Here is a 24,688-nt window from a genome sequence, read left to right as displayed (position 1 = left end):
ATCAAGAAACATCATAGAATGTCGCACTGATTACCTGTTAACCATTTCGTAAGCAACATATGGGGGTATAGCTCAGTGGTAGAGCATTCGACTGCAGATCGAGAGGTCCCCGGTTCAAATCCGGGTGCCCCCTCTTTTTGATATTGGCTTTAGCATCAATTTTAATGCAACGAAACGTAAGGCGACTCATCAACTATGCTTGCTATGAAATCTTAAGAAGTTCAGTAAATCAAAAAGTAGTCCAATATCACAAAATCCATCAAGAAACATCATAATATGTCGCACTGTTTACCTGTTTTTTTGTGACATACGACTAAAAAAAAACATTCGAATGCAACATATGGGGTTATAGCTCAGTGGTAGAGCATTCGACTGCAGATCGAGAGGTCCCCGCTTCAAATCCGGGTGCCCCCTCTTTTTGATATTGGCTTTAGCATCAATTTTATTGCAACGAAACGTAAGACGACTAATCAACTATGCTTTCTATGGAATCTTAATAAGTTCAGTAAATCAAAAAGTAGTCCAATATCAAAAAATCCATTAAGAAACATCATAATATGTCGCACTGTTTACCTGTTAACCACTTGGCAAGCAATATATGGGGGTATAGCTCAGTGGTAGAGCATTCGACTGCAGATCGAGAGGTCCCCGGTTCAAATCCGGGTGCCCCCTCTTTTTGACATTGGCTTTAGCATCAATTTTATTGCAACGAAACGTAAGACGACTAATCAACTATGCTTGCTATGAAATCTTGATAAGTTCAGTAAACCAAAAAGTAGTCCAATATCAAAAAATCCATTAAGAAAGATCATAATATGTCGCACTGATTACCTGTTAACCATTTCGCAAGCATCATATGGGGGTATAGCTCAGTGGTAGAGCATTCGACTGCAGATCGAGAGGTCCCCGGTTCAAATCCGGGTGCCCCCTCTTTTTGATATTGGCTTTAGCATCAATTTTATTGCAACAAAACGTAAGACGACTAATCAACTATGCTTTCTATGGAATCTTAATAAGTTCAGTAAATCAAAATGTAGTCCAACATCAAAAAATCCATTAAGAAACATCATAATATGTCTCACTGTTTACCTGTTAACCACTTGGCAAGCAACATATGGGGTTATAGCTCAGTGGTAGAGCATTCGACTTCAGATCGAGAGGTCCCCGGTTCAAATCCGGGTGCCCCCTTTTTTCGACATTGGTTTTACCATCAATTTTATTGCAACGAAACGTAAGACGACTAATCAACTATGCTTTCTATAGAATCTTAATAAGTTCAGTAAATCAAAAAGTAGTCCAATATCAAAAAATCCATTAGGAAACATCATAACATGTCGCACTGTTTACCTGTTAACCACTTGGCAAGCAACATATGATCCGGGTGCCCCCTCTTTTTGATATTGGCTTTAGCATCAATTTTATTGCAACGAAACGTAAGACGACTTATCAACTATGCTTGCTGTGAAATCTTAATAAGTTCAGTAAACCAAAAGGTAGTCCACTATCAAAAAATCCATTAAGAAAGATCATAATATGTCGCACTGATTACCTGTTAACCATTTCGTAGGCATCATATGGGGGTATAGCTCAGTGGTAGAGCATTCGACTGCAGATCGAGAGGTCCCCGGTTCAAATCCGGGTGCCCCCTCTTTTTGATATTGGCTTTAGCATCAATTTTATTGCAACGAAACGTAAGACGACTAATAACTATGCTTTCTATAGAATCTTAATAAGTTCAGTAAATCAAAATGTAGTCCAACATCAAAAAATCCATTAAGAAACATCATAATATGTCGCACTGTTTACCTGTTAACCACTTGGCAAGCAACATATGGGGGTATAGCTCAGTGGTAGAGCATTCGACTGCAGATCGAGAGGTCTCCGGTTCAAATCCGGGTGCTCCCTCTTTTTGATATTGGCTTTAGCATCAATTTTATTGCAACAAAACGTAAGACGACTAATCAACTATGCTTTCTATGGAATCTTAATAAGTTCAGTAAATCAAAAAGTAGTCCAATATCACAAAATCCATCTAGAAACATCATAATATGTCGCACTGCTTACCTGTTTTTTTGTGACATTGGACTAAAAAAAACATTCAAATGCAACATATGGAGGTATAGCTCAGTGGTAGAGCATTCGACTGCAGATCGAGAGGTCCCCGGTTCAAATCCGGGTGCCCCCTTTTTTTGATATTGGCTTTAGCATCAATTTTAATGCAACGAAACGTAAGACGACTAATCAACTATGGTTTCTATGGAATCTTAATAAGTTCAGTAAATCAAAAGATATTCAAAGTCACAAAATCCATCAAGAAACATCATAGAATGTCGCACTGTTTACCTGTTAACCACTTGGCAAGCAACATATGGGGGTATAGCTCAGTGGTAGAGCATTCGACTGCAGATCGAGAGGTCCCCGGTTCAAATCCGGGTGCCCCCTTTTTTCGATATTGGTTTTACCATCAATTTTATTTCAACGAAACGTAAGACGACTAATCAACTATGCTTGCTATGAAATCTTAATAAGTTCAGTAAACCAAAAAGTAGTCCAATATCAAAAAATCCATTAAGAAAGATCATAATATGTCGCACTGATTACCTGTTAACCATTTCGTAAGCATCATATGGGGGTATAGCTCAGTGGTAGAGCATTCGACTGCAGATCGAGAGGTCCCCGGTTCAAATCCGGGTGCCCCCTCTTTTTGATATTGGCTTTAGCATCAATTTTAATGCAACGAAACGTAAGGCGACTAATCAACTATGGTTTCTATAGAATCTTAATAAGTTCAGTAAATCAAAAAGTAGTCCAATATCAAAAAATCCATCAAGAAACATCATAGAATGTCGCACTGATTACCTGTTAACCATTTCGTAAGCATCATATGGGGGTATAGCTCAGTGGTAGAGCATTCGACTGCAGATCGAGAGGTCCCCGGTTCACATCCGGGTGCCCCCTTTTTTCGACATTGGTTTTACCATCAATTTTATTGCAACGAAACGTAAGACGACTAATCAACTATGCTTGCTATGAAATCTTAATAAGTTCAGTAAATCAAAAGATATTCAATGTCACAAAATCCATCAAGAAACATCATAGAATGTCGCACTGATTACCTGTTAACCATTTCGTAAGCAACATATGGGGTATAGCTCAGTGGTAGAGCATTCGACTGCAGATCGAGAGGTCCCCGGTTCAAATCCGGGTGCCCCCTCTTTTTGATATTGGCTTTAGCATCAATTTTAATGCAACGAAACGTAAGGCGACTCATCAACTATGCTTGCTATGAAATCTTAAGAAGTTCAGTAAATCAAAAAGTAGTCCAATATCACAAAATCCATCAAGAAACATCATAATATGTCGCACTGTTTACCTGTTTTTTTGTGACATACGACTAAAAAAAAACATTCGAATGCAACATATGGGGTTATAGCTCAGTGGTAGAGCATTCGACTGCAGATCGAGAGGTCCCCGCTTCAAATCCGGGTGCCCCCTCTTTTTGATATTGGCTTTAGCATCAATTTTATTGCAACGAAACGTAAGACGACTAATCAACTATGCTTTCTATGGAATCTTAATAAGTTCAGTAAATCAAAAAGTAGTCCAATATAAAAAAATCCATTAAGAAACATCATAATATGTCGCACTGTTTACCTGTTAACCACTTGGCAAGCAATATATGGGGGTATAGCTCAGTGGTAGAGCATTCGACTGCAGATCGAGAGGTCCCCGGTTCAAATCCGGGTGCCCCCTCTTTTTGACATTGGCTTTAGCATCAATTTTATTGCAACGAAACGTAAGACGACTAATCAACTATGCTTGCTATGAAATCTTGATAAGTTCAGTAAACCAAAAAGTAGTCCAATATCAAAAAATCCATTAAGAAAGATCATAATATGTCGCACTGATTACCTGTTAACCATTTCGCAAGCATCATATGGGGGTATAGCTCAGTGGTAGAGCATTCGACTGCAGATCGAGAGGTCCCCGGTTCAAATCCGGGTGCCCCCTCTTTTTGATATTGGCTTTAGCATCAATTTTATTGCAACAAAACGTAAGACGACTAATCAACTATGCTTTCTATGGAATCTTAATAAGTTCAGTAAATCAAAATGTAGTCCAACATCAAAAAATCCATTAAGAAACATCATAATATGTCTCACTGTTTACCTGTTATCCACTTGGCAAGCAACATATGGGGGTATAGCTCAGTGGTAGAGCATTCGACTGCAGATCGAGAGGTCCCCGGTTCAATTTCGGGTGCCCCCCCTTTTTGATATTGGCTTCAGCATCAATTTTATTGCAACGCAACGTAAGAGGACTAATAACTATGCTTTCTATAGAATCTTAATAAGTTCAGTAAATCAAAAAGTAGTCCAATATCAAAAAATCCATTAAGAAACATCATAACATGTCGCACTGTTTACCTGTTAACCACTTGGCAAGCAACATATGGGGGTATAGCTCAGTAGTAGAGCATTCGACTGCAGATCGAGAGGTCCCCGGTTCAAATCCGGGTGCCCCCTTTTTTCGACATTGGTTTTACCATCAATTTTATTGCAACGAAACGTAAGACGACTAATCAACTATGCTTTCTATAGAATCTTAATAAGTTCAGTAAATCAAAAAGTAGTCCAATATCAAAAAATCCATTAAGAAACATCATAACATGTCGCACTGTTTACCTGTTAACCACTTGGCAAGCAACATATGATCCGGGTGCCCCCTCTTTTTGATATTGGCTTTAGCATCAATTTTATTGCAACGAAACGTAAGACGACTTATCAACTATGCTTGCTGTGAAATCTTAATAAGTTCAGTAAACCAAAAGGTAGTCCACTATCAAAAAATCCATTAAGAAAGATCATAATATGTCGCACTGATTACCTGTTAACCATTTCGTAGGCATCATATGGGGGTATAGCTCAGTGGTAGAGCATTCGACTGCAGATCGAGAGGTCCCCGGTTCAAATCCGGGTGCCCCCTCTTTTTGATATTGGCTTTAGCATCAATTTTATTGCAACGAAACGTAAGACGACTAATAACTATGCTTTCTATAGAATCTTAATAAGTTCATTAAATCAAAATGTAGTCCAACATCAAAAAATCCATTAAGAAACATCATAATATGTCGCACTGTTTACCTGTTAACCACTTGGCAAGCAACATATGGGGGTATAGCTCAGTGGTAGAGCATTCGACTGCAGATCGAGAGGTCCCCGGTTCAAATCCGGGTGCTCCCTCTTTTTGATATTGGCTTTAGCATCAATTTTATTGCAACAAAACGTAAGACGACTAATCAACTATGCTTTCTATGGAATCTTAATAAGTTCAGTAAATCAAAAAGTAGTCCAATATCACAAAATCCATCTAGAAACATCATAATATGTCGCACTGCTTACCTGTTTTTTTGTGACATTGGACTAAAAAAAACATTCAAATGGAACATATGGGGGTATAGCTCAGTGGTAGAGCATTCGACTGCAGATCGAGAGGTCCCCGGTTCAAATCCGGGTGCCCCCTTTTTTTGATATTGGCTTTAGCATCAATTTTAATGCAACGAAACGTAAGACGACTAATCAACTATGGTTTCTATGGAATCTTAATAAGTTCAGTAAATCAAAAGATATTCAAAGTCACAAAATCCATCAAGAAACATCATAGAATGTCGCACTGTTTACCTGTTAACCACTTGGCAAGCAACATATGGGGGTATAGCTCAGTGGTAGAGCATTCGACTGCAGATCGAGAGGTCCCCGGTTCAAATCCGGGTGCCCCCTTTCTTTGATATTGGCTTTAGCATCAATTTTAATGCAACGAAACGTAAGACGACTAATCAACTATGGTTTCTATGGAATCTTAATAAGTTCAGTAAATCAAAAGATATTCAAAGTCACAAAATCCATCAAGAAACATCATAGAATGTCGCACTGTTTACCTGTTAACCACTTGGCAAGCAACATATGGGGGTATAGCTCAGTGGTAGAGCATTCGACTGCAGATCGAGAGGTCCCCGGTTCAAATCCGGGTGCCCCCTTTTTTCGATATTGGTTTTACCATCAATTTTATTGCAACGAAACGTAAGACGACTAATCAACTATGCTTGCTATGAAATCTTAATAAGTTCAGTAAACCAAAAAGTAGTCCAATATCAAAAAATCCATTAAGAAAGATCATAATATGTCGCACTGATTACCTGTTAACCATTTCGTAAGCATCATATGGGGGTATAGCTCAGTGGTGGAGCATTCGACTGCAGATCGAGAGGTCCCCGGTTCAAATCCGGGTGCCCCCTCTTTTTGATATTGGCTTTAGCATCAATTTTAATGCAACGAAACGTAAGGCGACTAATCAACTATGGTTTCTATAGAATCTTAATAAGTTCAGTAAATCAAAAAGTAGTCCAATATCAAAAAATCCATCAAGAAACATCATAGAATGTCGCACTGATTACCTGTTAACCATTTCGTAAGCATCATATGGGGGTATAGCTCAGTGGTAGAGCATTCGACTGCAGATCGAGAGGTCCCCGGTTCACATCCGGGTGCCCCCTTTTTTCGACATTGGTTTTACCATCAATTTTATTGCAACGAAACGTAAGACGACTAATCAACTATGCTTGCTATGAAATCTTAATAAGTTCAGTAAATCAAAAGATATTCAATGTCACAAAATCCATCAAGAAACATCATAGAATGTCGCACTGATTACCTGTTAACCATTTCGTAAGCAACATATGGGGGTATAGCTCAGTGGTAGAGCATTCGACTGCAGATCGAGAGGTCCCCGGTTCAAATCCGGGAGCCCCCTCTTTTTGATATTGGCTTTAGCATCAATTTTAATGCAACGAAACGTAAGGCGACTCATCAACTATGCTTGCTATGAAATCTTAAGAAGTTCAGTAAATCAAAAAGTAGTCCAATATCACAAAATCCATCAAGAAACATCATAATATGTCGCACTGTTTACCTGTTTTTTTGTGACATACGACTAAAAAAAAACATTCGAATGCAACATATGGGGTTATAGCTCAGTGGTAGAGCATTCGACTGCAGATCGAGAGGTCCCCGCTTCAAATCCGGGTGCCCCCTCTTTTTGATATTGGCTTTAGCATCAATTTTATTGCAACGAAACGTAAGACGACTAATCAACTATGCTTTCTATGGAATCTTAATAAGTTCAGTAAATCAAAAAGTAGTCCAATATCAAAAAATCCATTAAGAAACATCATAATATGTCGCACTGTTTACCTGTTAACCACTTGGCAAGCAATATATGGGGGTATAGCTCAGTGGTAGAGCATTCGACTGCAGATCGAGAGGTCCCCGGTTCAAATCCGGGTGCCCCCTCTTTTTGACATTGACTTTAGCATCAATTTTATTGCAACGAAACGTAAGACGACTAATCAACTATGCTTGCTATGAAATCTTGATAAGTTCAGTAAACCAAAAAGTAGTCCAATATCAAAAAATCCATTAAGAAAGATCATAATATGTCGCACTGATTACCTGTTAACCATTTCGCAAGCATCATATGGGGGTATAGCTCAGTGGTAGAGCATTCGACTGCAGATCGAGAGGTCCCCGGTTCAAATCCGGGTGCCCCCTCTTTTTGATATTGGCTTTAGCATCAATTTTATTGCAACAAAACGTAAGACGACTAATCAACTATGCTTTCTATGGAATCTTAATAAGTTCAGTAAATCAAAATGTAGTCCAACATCAAAAAATCCATTAAGAAACATCATAATATGTCTCACTGTTTACCTGTTAACCACTTGGCAAGCAACATATGGGGGTATAGCTCAGTGGTAGAGCATTCGACTGCAGATCGAGAGGTCCCCGGTTCAAATCCGGGTGCCCCCTTTTTTCGACATTGGTTTTACCATCAATTTTATTGCAACGAAACGTAAGACGACTAATCAACTATGCTTTCTATAGAATCTTAATAAGTTCAGTAAATCAAAAAGTAGTCCAATATCAAAAAATCCATTAAGAAACATCATAACATGTCGCACTGTTTACCTGTTAACCACTTGGCAAGCAACATATGATCCGGGTGCCCCCTCTTTTTGATATTGGCTTTAGCATCAATTTTATTGCAACGAAACGTAAGACGACTTATCAACTATGCTTGCTGTGAAATCTTAATAAGTTCAGTAAACCAAAAGGTAGTCCACTATCAAAAAATCCATTAAGAAAGATCATAATATGTCGCACTGATTACCTGTTAACCATTTCGTAGGCATCATATGGGGGTATAGCTCAGTGGTAGAGCATTCGACTGCAGATCGAGAGGTCCCCGGTTCAAATCCGGGTGCCCCCTCTTTTTGATATTGGCTTTAGCATCAATTTTATTGCAACGAAACGTAAGACGACTAATAACTATGCTTTCTATAGAATCTTAATAAGTTCAGTAAATCAAAATGTAGTCCAACATCAAAAAATCCATTAAGAAACATCATAATATGTCGCACTGTTTACCTGTTAACCACTTGGCAAGCAACATATGGGGGTATAGCTCAGTGGTAGAGCATTCGACTGCAGATCGAGAGGTCCCCGGTTCAAATCCGGGTGCTCCCTCTTTTTGATATTGGCTTTAGCATCAATTTTATTGCAACAAAACGTAAGACGACTAATCAACTATGCTTTCTATGGAATCTTAATAAGTTCAGTAAATTAAAAAGTAGTCCAATATCACAAAATCCATCTAGAAACATCATAATATGTCGCACTGCTTACCTGTTTTTTTGTGACATTGGACTAAAAAAAACATTCGAATGCAACATATGGGGGTATAGCTCAGTGGTAGAGCATTCGACTGCAGATCGAGAGGTCCCCGGTTCAAATCCGGGTGCCCCCTTTTTTTGATATTGGCTTTAGCATCAATTTTAATGCAACGAAACGTAAGACGACTAATCAACTATGGTTTCTATGGAATCTTAATAAGTTCAGTAAATCAAAAGATATTCAAAGTCACAAAATCCATCAAGAAACATCATAGAATGTCGCACTGTTTACCTGTTAACCACTTGGCAAGCAACATATGGGGGTATAGCTCAGTGGTAGAGCATTCGACTGCAGATCGAGAGGTCCCCGGTTCAAATCCGGGTGCCCCCTTTTTTCGATATTGGTTTTACCATCAATTTTATTTCAACGAAACGTAAGACGACTAATCAACTATGCTTGCTATGAAATCTTAATAAGTTCAGTAAACCAAAAAGTAGTCCAATATCAAAAAATCCATTAAGAAAGATCATAATATGTCGCACTGATTACCTGTTAACCATTTCGTAAGCATCATATGGGGGTATAGCTCAGTGGTAGAGCATTCGACTGCAGATCGAGAGGTCCCCGGTTCAAATCCTGGTGCCCCCTCTTTTTGATATTGGCTTTAGCATCAATTTTAATGCAACGAAACGTAAGGCGACTAATCAACTATGGTTTCTATAGAATCTTAATAAGTTCAGTAAATCAAAAAGTAGTCCAATATCAAAAAATCCATCAAGAAACATCATAGAATGTCGCACTGATTACCTGTTAACCATTTTGTAAGCATCATATGGGGGTATAGCTCAGTGGTAGAGCATTCGACTGCAGATCGAGAGGTCCCCGGTTCACATCCGGTTGCCCCCTTTTTTCGACATTGGTTTTACCATCAATTTTATTGCAACGAAACGTAAGACGACTAATCAACTATGCTTGCTATGAAATCTTAATAAGTTCAGTAAATCAAAAGATATTCAATGTCACAAAATCCATCAAGAAACATCATAGAATGTCGCACTGATTACCTGTTAACCATTTCGTAAGCAACATATGGGGGTATAGCTCAGTGGTAGATCATTCGACTGCAGATCGAGAGGTCCCCGGTTCAAATCCGGGTGCCCCCTCTTTTTGATATTGGCTTTAGCATCAATTTTAATGCAACGAAACGTAAGGCGACTCATCAACTATGCTTGCTATGAAATCTTAAGAAGTTCAGTAAATCAAAAAGTAGTCCAATATCACAAAATCCATCAAGAAACATCATAATATGTCGCACTGTTTACCTGTTTTTTTGTGACATACGACTAAAAAAAAACATTCGAATGCAACATATGGGGTTATAGCTCAGTGGTAGAGCATTCGACTGCAGATCGAGAGGTCCCCGCTTCAAATCCGGGTGCCCCCTCTTTTTGATATTGGCTTTAGCATCAATTTTATTGCAACGAAACGTAAGACGACTAATCAACTATGCTTTCTATGGAATCTTAATAAGTTCAGTAAATCAAAAAGTAGTCCAATATCAAAAAATCCATTAAGAAACATCATAATATGTCGCACTGTTTACCTGTTAAACACTTGGCAAGCAATATATGGGGGTATAGCTCAGTGGTAGAGCATTCGACTGCAGATCGAGAGGTCCCCGGTTCAAATCCGGGTGCCCCCTCTTTTTGACATTGGCTTTAGCATCAATTTTATTGCAACGAAACGTAAGACGACTAATCAACTATGCTTGCTATGAAATCTTGATAAGTTCAGTAAACCAAAAAGTAGTCCAATATCAAAAAATCCATTAAGAAAGATCATAATATGTCGCACTGATTACCTGTTAACCATTTCGCAAGCATCATATGGGGGTATAGCTCAGTGGTAGAGCATTCGACTGCAGATCGAGAGGTCCCCGGTTCAAATCCGGGTGCCCCCTCTTTTTGATATTGGCTTTAGCATCAATTTTATTGCAACAAAACGTAAGACGACTAATCAACTATGCTTTCTATGGAATCTTAATAAGTTCAGTAAATCAAAATGTAGTCCAACATCAAAAAATCCATTAAGAAACATCATAATATGTCTCACTGTTTACCTGTTAACCACTTGGCAAGCAACATATGGGGGTATAGCTCAGTGGTAGAGCATTCGACTGCAGATCGAGAGGTCCCCGGTTCAATTTCGGGTGCCCCCTCTTTTTGATATTGGCTTTAGCATCAATTTTATTGCAACGCAACGTAAGAGGACTAATAACTATGCTTTCTATAGAATCTTAATAAGTTCAGTAAATCAAAAAGTAGTCCAATATCAAAAAATCCATTAAGAAACATCATAACATGTCGCACTGTTTACCTGTTAACCACTTGGCAAGCAACATATGGGGGTATAGCTCAGTAGTAGAGCATTCGACTGCAGATCGAGAGGTCCCCGGTTCAAATCCGGGTGCCCCCTTTTTTCGACATTGGTTTTACCATCAATTTTATTGCAACGAAACGTAAGACGACTAATCAACTATGCTTTCTATAGAATCTTAATAAGTTCAGTAAATCAAAAAGTAGTCCAATATCAAAAAATCCATTAAGAAACATCATAACATGTCGCACTGTTTACCTGTTAACCACTTGGCAAGCAACATATGATCCGGGTGCCCCCTCTTTTTGATATTGGCTTTAGCATCAATTTTATTGCAACGAAACGTAAGACGACTTATCAACTATGCTTGCTGTGAAATCTTAATAAGTTCAGTAAACCAAAAGGTAGTCCACTATCAAAAAATCCATTAAGAAAGATCATAATATGTCGCACTGATTACCTGTTAACCATTTCGTAGGCATCATATGGGGGTATAGCTCAGTGGTAGAGCATTCGACTGCAGATCGAGAGGTCCCCGGTTCAAATCCGGGTGCCCCCTCTTTTTGATATTGGCTTTAGCATCAATTTTATTGCAACGAAACGTAAGACGACTAATAACTATGCTTTCTATAGAATCTTAATAAGTTCAGTAAATCAAAATGTAGTCCAACATCAAAAAATCCATTAAGAAACATCATAATATGTCGCACTGTTTACCTGTTAACCACTTGGCAAGCAACATATGGGGGTATAGCTCAGTGGTAGAGCATTCGACTGCAGATCGAGAGGTCCCCGGTTCAAATCCGGGTGCTCCCTCTTTTTGATATTGGCTTTAGCATCAATTTTATTGCAACAAAACGTAAGACGACTAATCAACTATGCTTTCTATGGAATCTTAATAAGTTCAGTAAATCAAAAAGTAGTCAAATATCACAAAATCCATCTAGAAACATCATAATATGTCGCACTGCTTACCTGTTTTTTTGTGACATTGGACTAAAAAAAACATTCAAATGCAACATATGGGGGTATAGCTCAGTGGTAGAGCATTCGACTGCAGATCGAGAGGTCCCCGGTTCAAATCCGGGTGCCCCCTTTTTTTGATATTGGCTTTAGCATCAATTTTAATGCAACGAAACGTAAGACGACTAATCAACTATGGTTTCTATGGAATCTTAATAAGTTCAGTAAATCAAAAGATATTCAAAGTCACAAAATCCATCAAGAAACATCATAGAATGTCGCACTGTTTACCTGTTAACCACTTGGCAAGCAACATATGGGGGTATAGCTCAGTGGTAGAGCATTCGACTGCAGATCGAGAGGTCCCCGGTTCAAATCCGGGTGCCCCCTTTTTTGATATTGGTTTTACCATCAATTTTATTTCAACGAAACGTAAGACGACTAATCAACTATGCTTGCTATGAAATCTTAATAAGTTCAGTAAACCAAAAAGTAGTCCAATATCAAAAAATCCATTAAGAAAGATCATAATATGTCGCACTGATTACCTGTTAACCATTTCGTAAGCATCATATGGGGGTATAGCTCAGTGGTAGAGCATTCGACTGCAGATCGAGAGGTCCCCGGTTCAAATCCGGGTGCCCCCTCTTTTTGATATTGGCTTTAGCATCAATTTTAATGCAACGAAACGTAAGGCGACTAATCAACCATGGTTTCTATAGAATCTTAATAAGTTCAGTAAATCAAAAAGTAGTCCAATATCAAAAAATCCATCAAGAAACATCATAGAATGTCGCACTGATTACCTGTTAACCATTTCGTAAGCATCATATGGGGGTATAGCTCAGTGGTAGAGCATTCGACTGCAGGTCGAGAGGTCCCCGGTTCACATCCGGGTGCCCCCTTTTTTCGACATTGGTTTTACCATCAATTTTATTGCAACGAAACGTAAGACGACTAATCAACTATGCTTGCTATGAAATCTTAATAAGTTCAGTAAATCAAAAGATATTCAATGTCACAAAATCCATCAAGAAACATCATAGAATGTCGCACTGATTACCTGTTAACCATTTCGTAAGCAACATATGGGGGTATAGCTCAGTGGTAGAGCATTCGACTGCAGATCGAGAGGTCCCCGGTTCAAATCCGGGTGCCCCCTCTTTTTGATATTGGCTTTAGCATCAATTTTAATGCAACGAAACGTAAGGCGACTCATCAACTATGCTTGCTATGAAATCTTAAGAAGTTCAGTAAATCAAAAAGTAGTCCAATATCACAAAATCCATCAAGAAACATCATAATATGTCGCACTGTTTACCTGTTTTTTTGTGACATACGACTAAAAAAAAACATTCGAATGCAACATATGGGGTTATAACTCAGTGGTAGAGCATTCGACTGCAGATCGAGAGGTCCCCGCTTCAAATCCGGGTGCCCCCTCTTTTTGATATTGGCTTTAGCATCAATTTTATTGCAACGAAACGTAAGACGACTAATCAACTATGCTTTCTATGGAATCTTAATAAGTTCAGTAAATCAAAAAGTAGTCCAATATCAAAAAATCCATTAAGAAACATCATAATATGTCGCACTGTTTACCTGTTAACCACTTGGCAAGCAATATATGGGGGTATAGCTCAGTGGTAGAGCATTCGACTGCAGATCGAGAGGTCCCCGGTTCAAATCCGGGTGCCCCCTCTTTTTGACATTGGCTTTAGCATCAATTTTATTGCAACGAAACGTAAGACGACTAATCAACTATGCTTGCTATGAAATCTTGATAAGTTCAGTAAACCAAAAAGTAGTCCAATATCAAAAAATCCATTAAGAAAGATCATAATATGTCGCACTGATTACCTGTTAACCATTTCGCAAGCATCATATGGGGGTATAGCTCAGTGGTAGAGCATTCGACTGCAGATCGAGAGGTCCCCGGTTCAAATCCGGGTGCCCCCTCTTTTTGATATTGGCTTTAGCATCAATTTTATTGCAACAAAACGTAAGACGACTAATCAACTATGCTTTCTATGGAATCTTAATAAGTTCAGTAAATCAAAAAGTAGTCCAATATCACAAAATCCATCTAGAAACATCATAATATGTCGCACTGTTTACCTGTTTTTTTGTGACATTGGACTAAAAAAAACATTCGAATGCAACATATGGGGGTATAGCTCAGTGGTAGAGCATTCGACTGCAGATCGAGAGGTCCCCGGTTCAATTTCGGGTGCCCCCTCTTTTTGATATTGGCTTTAGCATCAATTTTACTGCAACGAAACGTAAGACGACTAATCAACTATTCTTTCTACGGAATCTTAATCAGTTCAGCGAATCAAAAAGTAGTCCAATATCACAAAATCCATCAAGAAACATCATAATATGTAGCACTGTTTACCTGTTTTTTTGTGACATAGGACTAAAAAAAAACATTAGAATGCAACATTTGGGGGTATAGCTCAGTGGTAGAGCATTCGACTGCAGATCAAAAGGTTCCCGGTTCAAATCCTGGTGCCCCCTCTTTTTGATATTGGTTTTACCATCAATTTTATTGCAACGAAACGTAAGACGACTAATCAACTATTCTTTCTACGGAATCTTAATAAGTTCAGTAAATCAAAAAGTAGTCCAATATCAAAAAATCCATCACGAAACATCATAATATGTCGCACTGATTACCTGTTAACCATTTCATAAGCAACATATTGGGGTATAACTCAGTGGTAGAGCATTCGTCTGCAGATCGAGAGGTCCCCGGTTCAAATCCTGGTGCCCCCTCTTTTTGATATTGGTTTTACCATCAATTTTATTGCAACGAAACGTAAGACGACTAATCAACTATTCTTTCTACGGAATCTTAATAAGTTCAGTAAATCAAAAAGTAGTCCAATATCAAAAAATCCATTAAGAAACATCATAACATGTCGCACTGTTTACCTGTTAACCACTTGGCAAGCAACATATGGGGGTATAGCTCAGTGGTAGAGCATTCGACTGCAGATCGAGAGGTCCCCGGTTCAAATCCGGGTGCCCCCTTTTTTGGACATTGGTTTTACCATCAATTTTATTGCAACGAAACGTAAGACGACTAATCAACTATGCTTTCTATAGAATCTTAATAAGTTCAGTAAATCAAAAAGTAGTCCAATATCAAAAAATCCATTAAGAAACATCATAACATGTCGCACTGTTTACCTGTTAACCATTTCGTAAGCAACATATGTGGGTATGGCTCAGTGGTAGAGCATTCGACTGCAGATCGAGAGCCACCGGTTCAAATCCGGGTGCCCCCTCTTTTTGATATTGGCTTTAGCATCAATTTTATTGCAACGAAACGTAAGACGACTGATCAACTATGCTTGCTATGAAATCTTAATAAGTTCAGTAAATCAAAAAGTAGTCCAATATCACAAAATCCATCAAGAAACATCATAATATGTCGCACTGTTCACCTGTTTTTTTGTTACATAGGACTAAAAAAAAACATTCCAGAGCAACATATGGGTGTGTAGCTCAGCGGTAGAGCATTCGACTGCAGATCGAGAGGTCCCTGGTTCAAATCTGGCTGCCCCCTCTTTTTGATATTGGCTTTAGCATCAATTTTATTGCAACGAAACGTAAGACGACTAATCAACTATGCTTTCTATGGAATCTTAATAAGTTCAGTAAACCAAAAAGTAGTCCAATATCAAAAAATCCATTAAGAAAGATCATAATATGTCGCACTGATTACCTGTTAACCATTTCGTAAGCATCATATGGGGGTATAGCTCAGTGGTAGAGCATTCGACTGCAGATCGAGAGGTCCCCGGTTCAAATCCGGGTGCCCCCTCTTTTTGATTTTGGCTTTAGCATCAATTTTATTGCAACGAAACGTAAGACGACTAATCAACTATGCTTTCTATAGAATCTTAATAAGTTCAGTAAATCAAAAAGTAGTCCAATATCACAAAATCCATTAAGAAACATCATAATATGTCGCACTCTTTACCTGATAACCACTTGGCAAGCAACATATGGGGGTATAGCTCAGTGGTAGAGCATTCGACTGCAGATCGAGAGGTCGCCGGTTCAAATCCGGGTGCCCCCTCTTTTTGATATTGGCTTTAGCATCAATTTTATTGCAACTAAACGTAAGACGACTTATCAACTATGCTTGCTGTGAAATCTTAATAAGCTCAGTAAACCAAAAAGTAGTCCAATATCAAAAAATCCATTAAGAAAGATCATAATATGTCGCACTGATTACCTGTTAACCATTTCGTAAGCATCATATGGGAGTATAGCTCAGTGGTAGAGCATTCGACTGCAGATCGAGAGGTCCCCGGTTCAAATCCGGGTGCCCCCTCTTTTTGATATTGGTTTAGCATCAATTTTATTGCAACGAAACGTAAGACGACTAATAACTATGCTTTCTATAGAATCTTAATAAGTTCAGTAAATCAAAAAGTAGTCCAATATCAAAAAATCCATTAAGAAACATCACAATATGTCGCACTGTTTACCTGTTAACCACTTGGCAAGCAACATATGGGGGTATAGCTCAGTGGTAGAGCATTCGACTGCAGATCGAGAGGTCCCCGGTTCAAATCCTGGTGCCCCCTCTTTTTGATATTGGCTTTAGCATCAATTTTACTGCAACGAAACGTAAGACGACTAATCAACTATTCTTTCTATGGAATCTTAATCAGTTCAGCGAATCAAAAAGTAGTCCAATATCACAAAATCCATCTAGAAACATCATAATATGTCGCACTGTTTACCTTTTTTTTTGTGACATTGGACTAAAAAAAACATTCGAATGCAACATATGGGGGTATAGCTCAGTGGTAGAGCATTCGACTGCAGATTGAGAGGTCCCCGGTTCAAATCCGGGTGCCGCCTCTTTTTGATATTGGCTTTAGCATCAATTTTATTGCAACGAAACGCAAGACGACTAATCAACTATGCTTGCTATGAAATCTTAATAAGTTCAGTAATCCAAAAAGTAGTCCAATATCACAAAATCCATCACGAAACATCATAATATGTCGCACTAATTACCTGTTAACCATTTAGTAAGCAACAGATGGGGGTATAGTTCAGTGGTAGAGCATTCGACTGCAGATCGAGAGGTCCCCGCTTCAAATCCGGGTGCCCCCTTTTTTTGACATTGGTTTTACCATCAATTTTATTGCAACGAAACGTAAGACGACTAATCAACTATAGTTTCTATGGAATCTTAATAAGTTCAGTAAATCAAAAGATATTCAATGTCACAAAATCCATCAAGAAACATCATAGAATGTCGCACTGATTACCTGTTAACCATTTCGTAAGCAACATATGTGGGTATAGCTCAGTGGTAGAGCATTCGACTGCAGATCGAGAGGTCCCCGGTTCAAATCCGGGTGCCCCCTCTTTTTGACATTGGCTTTAGCATCAAATTTATTGCAACGAAAGGTAAGACGATTAATCAACTATGCTTGCTATGAAATCTTAATAAGTTCAGTAATCCAAAAAGTAGTCCAATATCACAAAATCCATTAAGAAACATCATAATATGTCGCACTAATTACCTGTTAACCATTTCGCAAGCATCATATGGGGTATAGCTCAGTGGTAGAGCATTTGACTGCAGATCGAGAGGTCCCCGGTTCAAATCCGGGTGCCCCCTCTTTTTGACATTGGCTTTAGCATCAAATTTATTGCAACGAAAGGTAAGACGATTAATCAACTATGCTTGCTATGAAATCCTAATAAGTCCAGTAAACCAAAAAGTAATCCAATATCAAAAAATCCATTAAGAAAGATCATAATATGTCGCAGAGATTACCTGTTAACCATTTCGTAAGCATCACATGGGGGTATAGCTCAGTGGTAGATCATTCCACTGCAGATCGAGAGGTCCCCGGTTCAAATCCGGATGCCCCCTCTTTTTGATATTGGCTTTAGCATCAATTTTATTGCAACGCAACGTAAGACGACTAATAACTATGCTTTCTATAGAATCTTAATAAGTTCAGTAAATCAAAAAGTAGTCCAATATCAAAAAATCCATTAAGAAACATCATAACATGTCGCACTGTTTACCTGTTAACCACTTGGCAAGCAACATATGGGGGTATAGCTCAGTGGTAGAGCATTCGACTGCAGATTGAGAGGTCCCCGGTTCAAATCCGGGTGCCGCCTCTTTTTGATATTGGCTTTAGCATCAATTTTATTGCAACGAAACGCAAGACGACTAATCAACTATGCTTGCTATGAAATCTTAATAAGTTCAGTAATCCAAAAAGTAGTCCAATATCACAAAATCCATCACGAAACATCATAATATGTCGCACTAATTACCTGTTAACCATTTAGTAAGCAACAGATGGGGGTATAGTTCAGTGGTAGAGCATTCGACTGCAGATCGAGAGGTCCCCGCTTCAAATCCGGGTGCCCCCTTTTTTTGACATTGGTTTTACCATCAATTTTATTGCAACGAAACGTAAGACGACTAATCAACTATAGTTTCTATGGAATCTTAATAAGTTCAGTAAATCAAAAGATATTCAATGTCACAAAATCCATCAAGAAACATCATAGAATGTCGCACTGATTACCTGTTAACCATTTCGTAAGCAACATATGTGGGTATAGCTCAGTGGTAGAGCATTCGACTGCAGATCGAGAGGTCCCCGGTTCAAATCCGGGTGCCCCCTCTTTTTGACATTGGCTTTAGCATCAAATTTATTGCAACGAAAGGTAAGACGATTAATCAACTATGCTTGCTATGAAATCTTAATAAGTTCAGTAATCCAAAAAGTAGTCCAATATCACAAAATCCATCACGAAACATCATAATATGTCGCACTAATTACCTGTTAACCATTTAGTAAGCAACAGATGGGGGTATAGTTCAGTGGTAGAGCATTCGACTGCAGATCGAGAGGTCCCCGCTTCAAATCCGGGTGCCCCCTTTTTTTGACATTGGTTTTACCATCAATTTTATTGCAACGAAACGTAAGACGACTAATCAACTATAGTTTCTATGGAATCTTAATAAGTTCAGTAAATCAAAAGATATTCAATGTCACAAAATCCATCAAGAAACATCATAGAATGTCGCACTGATTACCTGTTAACCATTTCGTAAGCAACATATGTGGGTATAGCTCAGTGGTAGAGCATTCGACTGCAGATCGAGAGGTCCCCGGTTCAAATCCGGGTGCCCCCTCTTTTTGACATTGGCTTTAGCATCAAATTTATTGCAACGAAAGGTAAGACGATTAATCAACTATGCTTGCTATGAAATCTTAATAAGTTCAGTAATCCAAAAAGTAGTCCAATATCACAAAATCCATCACGAAACATCATAATATGTCGCACTAATTACCTGTTAACCATTTCGCAAGCATCATATGGGGGTATAGCTCAGTGGTAGAGCATTCGACTGCAGATCGAGAGGTCCCCGGTTCAAATCCGGGTGCCCCCTCTTTTTGACATTGGCTTTAGCATCAAATTTATTGCAACGAAAGGTAAGACGATTAATCAACTATGCTTGCTATGAAATCTTAATAAGTCCAGTAAACCAAAAAGTAGTCCAATATCAAAAAATCCATTAAGAAAGATCATAATATGTCGCAGAGATTACCTGTTAACCATTTCGTAAGCATCATATGGGGGTATAGCTCAGTGGTAGAGCATTCCACTGCAGATCGAGAGGTCCCCGGTTCAAATCCGGATGCCGCCTCTTTTTGATATTGGCTTTAGCATCAATTTTATTGCAACGCAACGTAAGACGACTAATAACTATGCTTTCTATAGAATCTTAATAAGTTCAGTAAATCAAAAAGTAGTCCAATATCAAAAAATCCATTAAGAAACATCATAACATGTCGCACTGTTTACCTGTTAACCACTTGGCAAGCAACATATGGGGGTATAGCTCAGTGGTAGAGCATTCGACTGCAGATTGAGAGGTCCCCGGTTCAAATCCGGGTGCCGCCTCTTTTTGATATTGGCTTTAGCATCAATTTTATTGCAACGAAACGCAAGACGACTAATCAACTATGCTTGCTATGAAATCTTAATAAGTTCAGTAATCCAAAAAGTAGTCCAATATCACAAAATCCATCACGAAACATCATAATATGTCGCACTAATTACCTGTTAACCATTTAGTAAGCAACAGATGGGGGTATAGTTCAGTGGTAGAGCATTCGACTGCAGATCGAGAGGTCCCCGCTTCAAATCCGGGTGCCCCCTTTTTTTGACATTGGTTTTACCATCAATTTTATTGCAACGAAACGTAAGACGACTAATCAACTATAGTTTCTATGGAATCTTAATAAGTTCAGTAAATCAAAAGATATTCAATGTCACAAAATCCATCAAGAAACATCATAGAATGTCGCACTGATTACCTGTTAACCATTTCGTAAGCAACATATGTGGGTATAGCTCAGTGGTAGAGCATTCGACTGCAGATCGAGAGGTCCCCGGTTCAAATCCGGGTGCCCCCTCTTTTTGACATTGGCTTTAGCATCAATTTATTGCAACGAAAGGTAAGACGATTAATCAACTATGCTTGCTATGAAATCTTAATAAGTTCAGTAATCCAAAAAGTAGTCCAATATCACAAAATCCGTTAAGAAACATCATAATATGTCGCACTAATTACCTGTTAACCATTTCGCAAGCATCATATGGGGTATAGCTCAGTGGTAGAGCATTCGACTGCAGATCGAGAGGTCCCCGGTTCAAATCCGGGTGCCCCCTCTTTTTGACATTGGCTTTAGCATCAAATTTATTGCAACGAAAGGTAAGACGATTAATCAACTATGCTTGCTATGAAATCTTAATAAGTCCAGTAAACCAAAAAGTAGTCCAATATCAAAAAATCCATTAAGAAAGATCATAATATGTCGCAGAGATTACCTGTTAACCATTTCGTAAGCATCACATGGGGGTATAGCTCAGTGGTAGATCATTCCACTGCAGATCGAGAGGTCCCCGGTTCAAATCCGGATGCCCCCTCTTTTTGATATTGGCTTTAGCATCAATTTTATTGCAACGCAACGTAAGACGACTAATAACTATGCTTTCTATAGAATCTTAATAAGTTCAGTAAATCAAAAAGTAGTCCAATATCAAAAAATCCATTAAGAAACATCATAACATGTCGCACTGTTTACCTGTTAACCACTTGGCAAGCAACATATGGGGGTATAGCTCAGTGGTAGAGCATTCGACTGCAGATCGAGAGGTCCCCGGTTCAAATCCGGGTGCCCCCTCTTTTTGATATTGGCTTTAGCATCAATTTTATTGCAACAAAACGTAAGACGACTAATCAACTATGCTTTCTATGGAATCTTAATAAGTTCAGTAAATCAAAAAGTAGTCCAATATCACAAAATCCATCTAGAAACATCATAATATGTCGCACTGTTTACCTGTTTTTTTGTGACATTGGACTAAAAAAAACATTCGAATGCAACATATGGGGGTATAGCTCAGTGGTAGAGCATTCGACTGCAGATCGAGAGGTCCCCGGTTCAAATCCGGGTGCCGCCTCTTTTTGATATTGGCTTTAGCATCAATTTTATTGCAACGAAACGCAAGACGACTAATCAACTATGCTTGCTATGAAATCTTAATAAGTTCAGTAATCCAAAAAGTAGTCCAATATCACAAAATCCATCACGAAACATCATAATATGTCGCACTAATTACCTGTTAACCATTTAGTAAGCAACAGATGGGGGTATAGTTCAGTGGTAGAGCATTCGACTGCAGATCGAGAGGTCCCCGCTTCAAATCCGGGTGCCCCCTTTTTTTGACATTGGTTTTACCATCAATTTTATTGCAACGAAACGTAAGACGACTAATCAACTATAGTTTCTATGGAATCTTAATAAGTTCAGTAAATCAAAAGATATTCAATGTCACAAAATCCATCAAGAAACATCATAGAATGTCGCACTGATTACCTGTTAACCATTTCGTAAGCAACATATGTGGGTATAGCTCAGTGGTAGAGCATTCGACTGCAGATCGAGAGGTCCCCGGTTCAAATCCGGGTGCCCCCTCTTTTTGACATTGGCTTTAGCATCAAATTTATTGCAACGAAAGGTAAGACGATTAATCAACTATGCTTGCTATGAAATCTTAATAAGTTCAGTAATCCAAAAAGTAGTCCAATATCACAAAATCCATCACGAAACATCATAATATGTCGCACTAATTACCTGTTAACCATTTCGCAAGCATCATATGGGGGTATAGCTCAGTGGTAGAGCATTCGACTGCAGATCGAGAGGTCCCCGGTTCAAATCCGGGTGCCCCCTCTTTTTGACATTGGCTTTAGCATCAAATTTATTGCAACGAAAGGTAAGACGATTAATCAACTATGCTTGCTATGAAATCTTAATAAGTCCAGTAAACCAAAAAGTAGTCCACTATCAAAAAATCCATTAAGAAAGATCATAATATGTCGCAGAGATTACCTGTTAACCATTTCGTAAGCATCATATGGGGGTATAGCTCAGTGGTAGAGCATTCCACTGCAGATCGAGAGGTCCCCGGTTCAAATCCGGATGCCCCCTCTTTTTGATATTGGCTTTAGCATCAATTTTATTGCAACGCAACGTAAGACGACTAATAACTATGCTTTCTATAGAATCTTAATAAGTTCAGTAAATCAAAAAGTAGTCCAATATCAAAAAATCCATTAAGAAACATCATAACATGTCGCACTGTTTACCTGTTAACCACTTGGCAAGCAACATATGGGGGTATAGCTCAGTGGTAGAGCATTCGACTGCAGATCGAGGGCTCCCCGGTTCAAATCCGGGTGCCCCCTTTTTTTGACATTGGCTTTACCATCAATTTTATTGCAACGAAACGAAAGACGACTAATCAACTATGCTTGCTTTGAAATTTTAATAAGTTCAGTAAACCAAAAAGTAGTCCAATATCACAAAATCCATTAAGAAACATCATAATATGTTGCACTGATTACCTGTTAACCATTTCGTAAGCAACATATGTGGGTATAGCTCAGTGGTAGAGCATTCGACTGCAGATCGAGAGCCACCGGTTCAAATCCGGGTGCCCCCTCTTTTTGATATTGGCTTTAGCATCAATTTTATTGCAACGAAACGTAAGACGACTGATCAACTATGCTTGCTATGAAATTTTAATAAGTTCAGTAAATCAAAAAGTAGTCCAATATCACAAAATCCATCAAGAAACATCATAATATGTCGCACTGTTCACCTGTTTTTTTGTTACATAGGACTAAAAAAAAACATTCCAGAGCAACATATGGGTGTGTAGCTCAGCGGTAGAGCATTCGACTGCAGATCGAGAGGTCCCCGGTTCAAATCCGGCTGCCCCCTCTTTTTGACATTGGCTTTAGCATCAATTTTATTGCAACGAAACGTAAGACGACTAATCAACTATGCTTGCTATGAAATCTTAAGAAGTTCAGTAAATCAAAAAGTAGTCCAATATCACAAAATCCATCAAGAAACATCATAATATGTCGCACTGTTTACCTGTTTTTTGTGACATACGACTAAAAAAAAACATTCGAATGGAACATATGGGGGTATAGCTCAGTGGTAGAGCATTCGACTGCAGATCGAGAGGTCCCCGGTTCAAATCCGGGTGCCCCCTCTTTTTGATATTGGCTTTAGCATCAATTTTATTGCAACGAAACGAAAGACGACTAATCAACTATGCTTTCTATGGAATCTTAATAAGTTCAGTAAATCAAAAGGTATTCAATGTCACAAAATCCATCAAGAAACATCATAATATGTCGCACTGATTACCTGTTAACCATTTCGTAAGCAACATATGTGGGTATAGCTGCTCCGTAGTAGAGCATTCGACTGCAGATCGGTAGGTCCCCGGTTCAAATCCGGGTGCCCCCTCTTTTTGATATTGGCTTTAGCATCAATTTTATTGCAACGAAACGTAAGACGACTTATCAACTATGCTTGCTGTGAAATCTTAATAAGTTCAGTAAACCAAAAAGTAGTCCAATATCAAAAAATCCATTAAGAAAGATCATATTATGTCGCACTGATTACCTGTTAACCATTTCGTAAGCATCATATGGGGGTATAGCTCAGTGGTAGAGCATTCGACTGCAGATCGAGAGGTCCCCGGTTCAAATCCGGGTGCCCCCTCTTTTTGATATTGGCTTTAGCATCAATTTTATTGCAACGAAACGTAAGACGACTAATCAACTATGCTTTCTATAGCATCTTAATAAGTTCAGTAAATAAAAAAGTAGTCCAATATCAAAAAATCCATTAAGAAACATCATAATATGTCGCACTGTTTACCTGATAACCACTTGGCAAGCAACATACGGGGGTATAGCTCAGTGGTAGAGCATTCGACTGCAGATCGAGAGGTCGCCGGTTCAAATCCGGGTGCCCCTCTTTTTGATATTGGCTTTAGCATCAATTCTATTGCAACGAAACGTAAGACGACTGATCAACTATGCTTGCTGTGAAATCTTAATAAGTTCAGTAAATCAAAAAGTAGTCCAATATCACAAAATCCATCAAGAAACATCATAATATGTCGCACTGTTCACCTGTTTTTTTGTTACATAGGACTAAAAAAAAACATTCCAG

General features: G+C 38.7%; 1 protein-coding gene and 86 non-coding genes across 87 annotated transcripts in view; 86 read left to right on the top strand and 1 right to left on the bottom strand.

Moving 5' to 3' along the window:
• Positions 1 to 24,688, bottom strand: part of LOC146148200 (uncharacterized) — a 66,798-nt gene that overhangs the window by 26,311 nt on the left and 15,799 nt on the right. The window lies entirely within an intron of this gene.
• Positions 62 to 133, top strand: Trnac-gca (transfer RNA cysteine (anticodon GCA)). The gene has a single exon. It is a non-coding gene; the product is annotated as a tRNA-Cys (tRNA).
• Trnac-gca (transfer RNA cysteine (anticodon GCA)) lies at positions 343 to 414 on the top strand. The gene has a single exon. It is a non-coding gene; the product is annotated as a tRNA-Cys (tRNA).
• Positions 601 to 672, top strand: Trnac-gca (transfer RNA cysteine (anticodon GCA)). Its single transcript has one exon. It is a non-coding gene; the product is annotated as a tRNA-Cys (tRNA).
• Trnac-gca (transfer RNA cysteine (anticodon GCA)) lies at positions 859 to 930 on the top strand. The gene has a single exon. It is a non-coding gene; the product is annotated as a tRNA-Cys (tRNA).
• Trnac-gca (transfer RNA cysteine (anticodon GCA)) lies at positions 1,577 to 1,648 on the top strand. Its single transcript has one exon. It is a non-coding gene; the product is annotated as a tRNA-Cys (tRNA).
• Trnac-gca (transfer RNA cysteine (anticodon GCA)) lies at positions 1,834 to 1,905 on the top strand. Its single transcript has one exon. It is a non-coding gene; the product is annotated as a tRNA-Cys (tRNA).
• Trnac-gca (transfer RNA cysteine (anticodon GCA)) lies at positions 2,114 to 2,185 on the top strand. The gene has a single exon. It is a non-coding gene; the product is annotated as a tRNA-Cys (tRNA).
• On the top strand, positions 2,371 to 2,442 carry Trnac-gca (transfer RNA cysteine (anticodon GCA)). Its single transcript has one exon. It is a non-coding gene; the product is annotated as a tRNA-Cys (tRNA).
• Trnac-gca (transfer RNA cysteine (anticodon GCA)) lies at positions 2,629 to 2,700 on the top strand. The gene has a single exon. It is a non-coding gene; the product is annotated as a tRNA-Cys (tRNA).
• On the top strand, positions 2,887 to 2,958 carry Trnac-gca (transfer RNA cysteine (anticodon GCA)). Its single transcript has one exon. It is a non-coding gene; the product is annotated as a tRNA-Cys (tRNA).
• Trnac-gca (transfer RNA cysteine (anticodon GCA)) lies at positions 3,143 to 3,214 on the top strand. Its single transcript has one exon. It is a non-coding gene; the product is annotated as a tRNA-Cys (tRNA).
• On the top strand, positions 3,424 to 3,495 carry Trnac-gca (transfer RNA cysteine (anticodon GCA)). Its single transcript has one exon. It is a non-coding gene; the product is annotated as a tRNA-Cys (tRNA).
• On the top strand, positions 3,682 to 3,753 carry Trnac-gca (transfer RNA cysteine (anticodon GCA)). The gene has a single exon. It is a non-coding gene; the product is annotated as a tRNA-Cys (tRNA).
• Positions 3,940 to 4,011, top strand: Trnac-gca (transfer RNA cysteine (anticodon GCA)). Its single transcript has one exon. It is a non-coding gene; the product is annotated as a tRNA-Cys (tRNA).
• Trnac-gca (transfer RNA cysteine (anticodon GCA)) lies at positions 4,198 to 4,269 on the top strand. The gene has a single exon. It is a non-coding gene; the product is annotated as a tRNA-Cys (tRNA).
• Trnac-gca (transfer RNA cysteine (anticodon GCA)) lies at positions 4,455 to 4,526 on the top strand. Its single transcript has one exon. It is a non-coding gene; the product is annotated as a tRNA-Cys (tRNA).
• Trnac-gca (transfer RNA cysteine (anticodon GCA)) lies at positions 4,915 to 4,986 on the top strand. Its single transcript has one exon. It is a non-coding gene; the product is annotated as a tRNA-Cys (tRNA).
• Positions 5,172 to 5,243, top strand: Trnac-gca (transfer RNA cysteine (anticodon GCA)). Its single transcript has one exon. It is a non-coding gene; the product is annotated as a tRNA-Cys (tRNA).
• Positions 5,452 to 5,523, top strand: Trnac-gca (transfer RNA cysteine (anticodon GCA)). Its single transcript has one exon. It is a non-coding gene; the product is annotated as a tRNA-Cys (tRNA).
• Trnac-gca (transfer RNA cysteine (anticodon GCA)) lies at positions 5,709 to 5,780 on the top strand. Its single transcript has one exon. It is a non-coding gene; the product is annotated as a tRNA-Cys (tRNA).
• On the top strand, positions 5,966 to 6,037 carry Trnac-gca (transfer RNA cysteine (anticodon GCA)). Its single transcript has one exon. It is a non-coding gene; the product is annotated as a tRNA-Cys (tRNA).
• Positions 6,224 to 6,295, top strand: Trnac-gca (transfer RNA cysteine (anticodon GCA)). Its single transcript has one exon. It is a non-coding gene; the product is annotated as a tRNA-Cys (tRNA).
• On the top strand, positions 6,482 to 6,553 carry Trnac-gca (transfer RNA cysteine (anticodon GCA)). Its single transcript has one exon. It is a non-coding gene; the product is annotated as a tRNA-Cys (tRNA).
• Positions 6,739 to 6,810, top strand: Trnac-gca (transfer RNA cysteine (anticodon GCA)). Its single transcript has one exon. It is a non-coding gene; the product is annotated as a tRNA-Cys (tRNA).
• Positions 7,020 to 7,091, top strand: Trnac-gca (transfer RNA cysteine (anticodon GCA)). Its single transcript has one exon. It is a non-coding gene; the product is annotated as a tRNA-Cys (tRNA).
• Trnac-gca (transfer RNA cysteine (anticodon GCA)) lies at positions 7,278 to 7,349 on the top strand. The gene has a single exon. It is a non-coding gene; the product is annotated as a tRNA-Cys (tRNA).
• Positions 7,536 to 7,607, top strand: Trnac-gca (transfer RNA cysteine (anticodon GCA)). Its single transcript has one exon. It is a non-coding gene; the product is annotated as a tRNA-Cys (tRNA).
• Positions 7,794 to 7,865, top strand: Trnac-gca (transfer RNA cysteine (anticodon GCA)). The gene has a single exon. It is a non-coding gene; the product is annotated as a tRNA-Cys (tRNA).
• On the top strand, positions 8,254 to 8,325 carry Trnac-gca (transfer RNA cysteine (anticodon GCA)). Its single transcript has one exon. It is a non-coding gene; the product is annotated as a tRNA-Cys (tRNA).
• Positions 8,511 to 8,582, top strand: Trnac-gca (transfer RNA cysteine (anticodon GCA)). The gene has a single exon. It is a non-coding gene; the product is annotated as a tRNA-Cys (tRNA).
• Positions 8,791 to 8,862, top strand: Trnac-gca (transfer RNA cysteine (anticodon GCA)). Its single transcript has one exon. It is a non-coding gene; the product is annotated as a tRNA-Cys (tRNA).
• Trnac-gca (transfer RNA cysteine (anticodon GCA)) lies at positions 9,048 to 9,119 on the top strand. The gene has a single exon. It is a non-coding gene; the product is annotated as a tRNA-Cys (tRNA).
• Trnac-gca (transfer RNA cysteine (anticodon GCA)) lies at positions 9,306 to 9,377 on the top strand. Its single transcript has one exon. It is a non-coding gene; the product is annotated as a tRNA-Cys (tRNA).
• On the top strand, positions 9,564 to 9,635 carry Trnac-gca (transfer RNA cysteine (anticodon GCA)). The gene has a single exon. It is a non-coding gene; the product is annotated as a tRNA-Cys (tRNA).
• Trnac-gca (transfer RNA cysteine (anticodon GCA)) lies at positions 9,821 to 9,892 on the top strand. The gene has a single exon. It is a non-coding gene; the product is annotated as a tRNA-Cys (tRNA).
• On the top strand, positions 10,102 to 10,173 carry Trnac-gca (transfer RNA cysteine (anticodon GCA)). Its single transcript has one exon. It is a non-coding gene; the product is annotated as a tRNA-Cys (tRNA).
• Positions 10,360 to 10,431, top strand: Trnac-gca (transfer RNA cysteine (anticodon GCA)). Its single transcript has one exon. It is a non-coding gene; the product is annotated as a tRNA-Cys (tRNA).
• Trnac-gca (transfer RNA cysteine (anticodon GCA)) lies at positions 10,618 to 10,689 on the top strand. The gene has a single exon. It is a non-coding gene; the product is annotated as a tRNA-Cys (tRNA).
• On the top strand, positions 10,876 to 10,947 carry Trnac-gca (transfer RNA cysteine (anticodon GCA)). Its single transcript has one exon. It is a non-coding gene; the product is annotated as a tRNA-Cys (tRNA).
• On the top strand, positions 11,133 to 11,204 carry Trnac-gca (transfer RNA cysteine (anticodon GCA)). Its single transcript has one exon. It is a non-coding gene; the product is annotated as a tRNA-Cys (tRNA).
• On the top strand, positions 11,593 to 11,664 carry Trnac-gca (transfer RNA cysteine (anticodon GCA)). The gene has a single exon. It is a non-coding gene; the product is annotated as a tRNA-Cys (tRNA).
• Positions 11,850 to 11,921, top strand: Trnac-gca (transfer RNA cysteine (anticodon GCA)). Its single transcript has one exon. It is a non-coding gene; the product is annotated as a tRNA-Cys (tRNA).
• Trnac-gca (transfer RNA cysteine (anticodon GCA)) lies at positions 12,130 to 12,201 on the top strand. The gene has a single exon. It is a non-coding gene; the product is annotated as a tRNA-Cys (tRNA).
• Positions 12,387 to 12,458, top strand: Trnac-gca (transfer RNA cysteine (anticodon GCA)). The gene has a single exon. It is a non-coding gene; the product is annotated as a tRNA-Cys (tRNA).
• On the top strand, positions 12,644 to 12,715 carry Trnac-gca (transfer RNA cysteine (anticodon GCA)). Its single transcript has one exon. It is a non-coding gene; the product is annotated as a tRNA-Cys (tRNA).
• Positions 12,902 to 12,973, top strand: Trnac-gca (transfer RNA cysteine (anticodon GCA)). The gene has a single exon. It is a non-coding gene; the product is annotated as a tRNA-Cys (tRNA).
• Positions 13,159 to 13,230, top strand: Trnac-gca (transfer RNA cysteine (anticodon GCA)). Its single transcript has one exon. It is a non-coding gene; the product is annotated as a tRNA-Cys (tRNA).
• Trnac-gca (transfer RNA cysteine (anticodon GCA)) lies at positions 13,698 to 13,769 on the top strand. Its single transcript has one exon. It is a non-coding gene; the product is annotated as a tRNA-Cys (tRNA).
• On the top strand, positions 13,956 to 14,027 carry Trnac-gca (transfer RNA cysteine (anticodon GCA)). The gene has a single exon. It is a non-coding gene; the product is annotated as a tRNA-Cys (tRNA).
• Positions 14,236 to 14,307, top strand: Trnac-gca (transfer RNA cysteine (anticodon GCA)). Its single transcript has one exon. It is a non-coding gene; the product is annotated as a tRNA-Cys (tRNA).
• On the top strand, positions 14,517 to 14,588 carry Trnac-gca (transfer RNA cysteine (anticodon GCA)). Its single transcript has one exon. It is a non-coding gene; the product is annotated as a tRNA-Cys (tRNA).
• Positions 15,033 to 15,104, top strand: Trnac-gca (transfer RNA cysteine (anticodon GCA)). The gene has a single exon. It is a non-coding gene; the product is annotated as a tRNA-Cys (tRNA).
• Positions 15,291 to 15,361, top strand: Trnac-gca (transfer RNA cysteine (anticodon GCA)). The gene has a single exon. It is a non-coding gene; the product is annotated as a tRNA-Cys (tRNA).
• Positions 15,829 to 15,900, top strand: Trnac-gca (transfer RNA cysteine (anticodon GCA)). The gene has a single exon. It is a non-coding gene; the product is annotated as a tRNA-Cys (tRNA).
• On the top strand, positions 16,087 to 16,158 carry Trnac-gca (transfer RNA cysteine (anticodon GCA)). Its single transcript has one exon. It is a non-coding gene; the product is annotated as a tRNA-Cys (tRNA).
• Trnac-gca (transfer RNA cysteine (anticodon GCA)) lies at positions 16,345 to 16,416 on the top strand. The gene has a single exon. It is a non-coding gene; the product is annotated as a tRNA-Cys (tRNA).
• Trnac-gca (transfer RNA cysteine (anticodon GCA)) lies at positions 16,601 to 16,672 on the top strand. Its single transcript has one exon. It is a non-coding gene; the product is annotated as a tRNA-Cys (tRNA).
• Positions 16,881 to 16,952, top strand: Trnac-gca (transfer RNA cysteine (anticodon GCA)). The gene has a single exon. It is a non-coding gene; the product is annotated as a tRNA-Cys (tRNA).
• Positions 17,139 to 17,210, top strand: Trnac-gca (transfer RNA cysteine (anticodon GCA)). Its single transcript has one exon. It is a non-coding gene; the product is annotated as a tRNA-Cys (tRNA).
• On the top strand, positions 17,396 to 17,467 carry Trnac-gca (transfer RNA cysteine (anticodon GCA)). Its single transcript has one exon. It is a non-coding gene; the product is annotated as a tRNA-Cys (tRNA).
• On the top strand, positions 17,653 to 17,724 carry Trnac-gca (transfer RNA cysteine (anticodon GCA)). Its single transcript has one exon. It is a non-coding gene; the product is annotated as a tRNA-Cys (tRNA).
• Trnac-gca (transfer RNA cysteine (anticodon GCA)) lies at positions 17,911 to 17,982 on the top strand. The gene has a single exon. It is a non-coding gene; the product is annotated as a tRNA-Cys (tRNA).
• On the top strand, positions 18,168 to 18,239 carry Trnac-gca (transfer RNA cysteine (anticodon GCA)). Its single transcript has one exon. It is a non-coding gene; the product is annotated as a tRNA-Cys (tRNA).
• Positions 18,426 to 18,497, top strand: Trnac-gca (transfer RNA cysteine (anticodon GCA)). The gene has a single exon. It is a non-coding gene; the product is annotated as a tRNA-Cys (tRNA).
• On the top strand, positions 18,683 to 18,754 carry Trnac-gca (transfer RNA cysteine (anticodon GCA)). Its single transcript has one exon. It is a non-coding gene; the product is annotated as a tRNA-Cys (tRNA).
• Positions 18,941 to 19,012, top strand: Trnac-gca (transfer RNA cysteine (anticodon GCA)). Its single transcript has one exon. It is a non-coding gene; the product is annotated as a tRNA-Cys (tRNA).
• Trnac-gca (transfer RNA cysteine (anticodon GCA)) lies at positions 19,198 to 19,269 on the top strand. Its single transcript has one exon. It is a non-coding gene; the product is annotated as a tRNA-Cys (tRNA).
• On the top strand, positions 19,456 to 19,527 carry Trnac-gca (transfer RNA cysteine (anticodon GCA)). Its single transcript has one exon. It is a non-coding gene; the product is annotated as a tRNA-Cys (tRNA).
• Trnac-gca (transfer RNA cysteine (anticodon GCA)) lies at positions 19,714 to 19,785 on the top strand. The gene has a single exon. It is a non-coding gene; the product is annotated as a tRNA-Cys (tRNA).
• Positions 19,971 to 20,042, top strand: Trnac-gca (transfer RNA cysteine (anticodon GCA)). The gene has a single exon. It is a non-coding gene; the product is annotated as a tRNA-Cys (tRNA).
• Positions 20,229 to 20,300, top strand: Trnac-gca (transfer RNA cysteine (anticodon GCA)). Its single transcript has one exon. It is a non-coding gene; the product is annotated as a tRNA-Cys (tRNA).
• Trnac-gca (transfer RNA cysteine (anticodon GCA)) lies at positions 20,486 to 20,557 on the top strand. Its single transcript has one exon. It is a non-coding gene; the product is annotated as a tRNA-Cys (tRNA).
• On the top strand, positions 20,742 to 20,813 carry Trnac-gca (transfer RNA cysteine (anticodon GCA)). Its single transcript has one exon. It is a non-coding gene; the product is annotated as a tRNA-Cys (tRNA).
• Positions 21,000 to 21,071, top strand: Trnac-gca (transfer RNA cysteine (anticodon GCA)). The gene has a single exon. It is a non-coding gene; the product is annotated as a tRNA-Cys (tRNA).
• On the top strand, positions 21,257 to 21,328 carry Trnac-gca (transfer RNA cysteine (anticodon GCA)). The gene has a single exon. It is a non-coding gene; the product is annotated as a tRNA-Cys (tRNA).
• Positions 21,537 to 21,608, top strand: Trnac-gca (transfer RNA cysteine (anticodon GCA)). The gene has a single exon. It is a non-coding gene; the product is annotated as a tRNA-Cys (tRNA).
• Trnac-gca (transfer RNA cysteine (anticodon GCA)) lies at positions 21,795 to 21,866 on the top strand. The gene has a single exon. It is a non-coding gene; the product is annotated as a tRNA-Cys (tRNA).
• On the top strand, positions 22,052 to 22,123 carry Trnac-gca (transfer RNA cysteine (anticodon GCA)). Its single transcript has one exon. It is a non-coding gene; the product is annotated as a tRNA-Cys (tRNA).
• On the top strand, positions 22,310 to 22,381 carry Trnac-gca (transfer RNA cysteine (anticodon GCA)). The gene has a single exon. It is a non-coding gene; the product is annotated as a tRNA-Cys (tRNA).
• Trnac-gca (transfer RNA cysteine (anticodon GCA)) lies at positions 22,568 to 22,639 on the top strand. The gene has a single exon. It is a non-coding gene; the product is annotated as a tRNA-Cys (tRNA).
• On the top strand, positions 22,825 to 22,896 carry Trnac-gca (transfer RNA cysteine (anticodon GCA)). Its single transcript has one exon. It is a non-coding gene; the product is annotated as a tRNA-Cys (tRNA).
• Positions 23,083 to 23,153, top strand: Trnac-gca (transfer RNA cysteine (anticodon GCA)). The gene has a single exon. It is a non-coding gene; the product is annotated as a tRNA-Cys (tRNA).
• Positions 23,363 to 23,434, top strand: Trnac-gca (transfer RNA cysteine (anticodon GCA)). The gene has a single exon. It is a non-coding gene; the product is annotated as a tRNA-Cys (tRNA).
• Trnac-gca (transfer RNA cysteine (anticodon GCA)) lies at positions 23,643 to 23,714 on the top strand. Its single transcript has one exon. It is a non-coding gene; the product is annotated as a tRNA-Cys (tRNA).
• Trnac-gca (transfer RNA cysteine (anticodon GCA)) lies at positions 24,161 to 24,232 on the top strand. Its single transcript has one exon. It is a non-coding gene; the product is annotated as a tRNA-Cys (tRNA).
• Positions 24,419 to 24,490, top strand: Trnac-gca (transfer RNA cysteine (anticodon GCA)). The gene has a single exon. It is a non-coding gene; the product is annotated as a tRNA-Cys (tRNA).

This window comes from Ascidiella aspersa, chromosome 4 (genome assembly GCF_963924565.1).
Source record: "Ascidiella aspersa chromosome 4, kaAscAspe10.2, whole genome shotgun sequence".
Lineage (NCBI taxonomy): Eukaryota > Metazoa > Chordata > Ascidiacea > Phlebobranchia > Ascidiidae > Ascidiella > Ascidiella aspersa.
The sequence above is the reverse complement of the archived record's forward strand: the minus strand, read 5'-3'. Positions and strand labels throughout refer to the sequence as shown.